The sequence below is a fragment of the Amia ocellicauda genome, chromosome 7 (assembly GCF_036373705.1).
Source record: "Amia ocellicauda isolate fAmiCal2 chromosome 7, fAmiCal2.hap1, whole genome shotgun sequence".
NCBI lineage: Eukaryota > Metazoa > Chordata > Actinopteri > Amiiformes > Amiidae > Amia > Amia ocellicauda.
In genome coordinates this window covers 27,087,564-27,091,459 of record NC_089856.1, presented here as the reverse complement: position 1 = coordinate 27,091,459, position 3,896 = coordinate 27,087,564, and the positions used below count along the sequence as shown (strand labels likewise).

The window sequence follows — 3,896 nt, the reverse complement described above, 5'->3', positions numbered from 1 at the left end:
CACCAAATATGGATTTGATTTAGATTTTTCTTCTGTTCACTCACTTTGCATTTAGTTAATTGATAAATATATTATATTAACGTCTATTTTTGAAAGCATTCTTACTTTACAGCATTTTTTCACACCTGCCTAAAACTTTTCCACAGTCTGTAGTTGTAAAGGCAGCAGTATGTCACATTTGGTGATGAAGGTGGCTGTGCCAGGCAAGCTAGTAGCTCAGGGGTAGCCAACCCTGTTCCTGGAGAGCTGCAATGCTGCAGGTTTTCCAGATGTCTCTTACAAATCATTGTATACCTTGAACACAGGGACATTTTGCCAAATTAAGACCCAAAATGGGTTTAATTAAGCAGTTAACGATCTAGATGGAACAAAAGCCTGTAGACCCCGCAGCTCTCCAGGACCAGGGTTAGCCACTCCCTGTAGTAGTGGTTTGGTGTAACAGATGATTATACATTTAAATAGTATGAGTGTCAATACAGAACAATTAAAAGTTGCATGGTCAGCAGCACAGGGCAGACCTCTCAATAGTGAATTGCAATACTGACATATTTATGCACAGCCCTCCCCTTTCACATTTTCTCTTACTCCGAGTGTATTAGCAGTTTTTTATAGTTCAATAATAATTATCCATATTAGGTTTATTGACTTTCCTCTATATGTAGATGAGGGCTGTGATGCATGAGACAAATATTACAATACATATCATGGATATCAGCCAGCTCCTGTACCCTGAAATATAGGAAGGTAATACAGAGACCTGTTAAAGTACATGCTTTTTTGAACTTATGGATACATTCCCAAGCAACTTTCTAAAGGCAGGTTAGATATTGCAAAGCTTTACATTTCAAAGATGCAGAATGTCATTCCATAATAATAATAATTCCATTGTTGTTTTGTTGTATGTTTCATAATATTGGGAGATTTGGTGCCTTTTCATTTTAAATATAGGATAGATCACTGTTCTTAAACAAAACACATTACATGCTTTCACTACCAGCAGCTCACTTGTTGCTTCACTGATGGAATTCTCAGCAGTGCATCTGTATTTGAGCTCAGATGTAAGCAGCCTGTCCAGCACCATCACTTGTCCAAACTGAACACAGCTCTCATTGCTGCAGGAAGGGATTTCCCAATGGTAGGACACATTACTGCCCTGGCTGCTGTGACACCACACACTGATGTTAGTTATCAAACACTCCCCTGAGATGTTGGGCTTGGATAAAACATTCCAGGATCATATAATGGCTGTGTGATATGTATTTTGCATGAATTCTGCTGAAGACCTCCTGGGTTCATACCTAACCTCTAGTGTATAGTGGAAGATACAATATCTTGAGGCATGACATAGCCAGGATTTTAGTTTATTTAGTTTATTTGACATAGCTGATTTTTATTTTGCACTTTTTACTTTTCATATTGTATAACTGTTTTTGTAAACTGTGCATTTTTTGTAAAAAATATAAATCACTCTTGACTAATGAATAAATAATCATCATCACCATAAAACTATTTTAAATAAATAATTTAATATTAAGTCTTTCAAAAGTAAAAATCACAGTGCTTTTCAAACTTACCAAATACTTGTAACTGGTTTGGGGCTTCCTGAAATATAAGTTAGGTGAACTTCATACGGACCGCTGTCTGACAGTTGCAGATTGTCTAGATATATGGAGCCATTATCATGTACAACCACTCTCTCTTTATCCATGCTTCTGAAAATCATTGGAGAATTGCCATTATTAGAAAGCCATGTTAAAATCTTCCTGTTGGATTTAAACAACAAGACAAGTTGAAAGCAGTCATCCCCCTCAGGTGTCACAGGAAACAGGACCCCATCTCCAGTGGACAGGTTGGTAGTGCTGCCAGGAGCTGCCACTGCCAGCCCCTTATTGTGCCCAGCCTGGAGAACTGAAAGAGAACAGAAATGATCAACACTGTTTTCACAAATTGCAAAGCACCAAATGTATCTTCATTATTACACAATTATGGTAAAAAATATGAATTTGTCAGCAAGTAATGGTTTTGTGAAATAATGCCTAGTGTTTCACTAGCTTACCAAAAGGATGACAGTGCATGAACATTGTCGAAGCCAGGGTCCAGGTTAGCACACTGATACTCAGTATTTTACATTTCATACTGTACTGTTGTCCATCCATCCTGTAAAACAAAAACAGTATATACCAATGATAGCCTAATCATCATCGTTAGTATAATTAACCAATCCATTAATTCATTCATTCATTTAAAATAATGTAGTTTGTGAAATGATCACGTAACCCTTTGGAATAAGTACAAATACTACTTGTAAAACGAGTCCTATTAGTTTTTTTTTTTAACGCTCTAATAAATAATACACAATACGAAGAAATAAAGGGTTAAGGTTGAGCATCATAAGGTCGAACAGTGATGTAGGCTACACCGAATCATGCATTTACTAACTACATAAATAATGCTACTGCTGCTAAAATGTTAACATATTGACATAGTTAAAACGTTTCAATAATAACGGATTATTGGTGATTGCTATAAAATTCCCATAAAGTTAAAGAAGACTAGAAGATTAAATAAATGTTTCACTTACATTCACCGTCACTAAACAAAATGATTGCTTACTTCCATTCAATGTCCCGGGAAAGCACACGCAGAGTTAACCAATTGGCCATCCAACCTCATCTCTTCTTCAGCCAGGTACACAAATCGGGCCAATAGAAATCCTTGAATTTTAAGCCGTATACGGAAGTTAAACCCGTTTGGCAGCGTGCTAGCAATTTCAAATTACACAAGGACATTAAACTTGTAATGACTTGTAACTTGACATGTTCTGGCCGCGTAGTTTCACCGCGGCAACTTTTCGGAGAGGCGGAAATAAATCAACAGGTGATTAAAATCGCTTTGTACGAGTGACAAAATATGGCGAATCTGTGATTGACAGCTGTCCGGTCAAGGCTCTTATGTTCGTATTAAGACGGACATTCATGGTGGAGAGCACAGCTGGAGCTCCTATCAGCTAGCATAAGCAGTGTCTAAAACAAATGAAAAATAAAGTTATAAATACATTAATCAAACTCCATTCTTTAATCATATGCTTCATTTCAATACTGCTGCAAAAACGTCTTTTCTGTTCTGCAACGTGTAGCCCTAATGTTTTGTTAACCGCTACTTTTTAAGGGCTTCGTCTGATTTTAACATAGTGTACTTTTACTGACTTTATTTGAAAACAAAAAGGTTTTATAGGCGAAATGCTTGTCGTAATAATTGTTAACATCACAATATAGTAGGTTGATAGAAGTTATGCTTGTAGTTTCATAGATGATTTGAGAACCGTATACAATTTGGATTCGACTCAAAATTTGCAGTCAGGTTGGTTACAATTTGTATTCTGTCTCACCGGCTTTTTAACTGTCCTTTTGTTTGTGTGTCTGGTTGTGTTAACTATAGTTCACTGGGCGGCACTGGTGACTTAAACAACAGTTCGTGGAGGCTCACCGCTGGGGCATCTGGTTTTATTCTAACCATGCACCCTCTCGACTGCTTTGCTTAAGCAGACCGCGACATCATCCGTGTTATGTGCACGCATTTAGTTGTACTCCTCTAAACTTCATGTCATTCATTATATGATGGGCACTTCTTGTAGAAATGTGTTTACCATTGTAGTGTGATGTAAAAGTAAAACATTGTATTTTAATGTGTTAATGTATATCGCCGCCTTGCACGATACATGGCTAAACACTTTTGCAATTTCAACAGATATTCCTCTAGCCATTTTGACAGCATACTGCTTTTCTCGTTATTTGACATTCATACCGAGACTTTTATTTCTTGCTCTTTAAATTGAAAATCCCCTAATCTCTGACGCATGTTTATTTCGTAGGATCGTCTGATGGAAAATGCTCGGT

At 37.1% G+C, this 3,896-nt stretch overlaps 1 long non-coding RNA gene across 1 annotated transcript; it reads right to left on the bottom strand.

Moving 5' to 3' along the window:
* Positions 1–1,593: 1,593 nt before the first annotated feature.
* Positions 1,594–2,822, bottom strand: LOC136754065 (uncharacterized). Its single transcript, XR_010817520.1, has 3 exons — positions 2,582–2,822; positions 2,057–2,157; positions 1,594–1,908 (listed from the first exon to the last, which is right to left on the bottom strand). It is a non-coding gene; the product is annotated as an uncharacterized LOC136754065 (long non-coding RNA).
* Between the last annotated feature and the right edge of the window lie 1,074 nt (positions 2,823–3,896).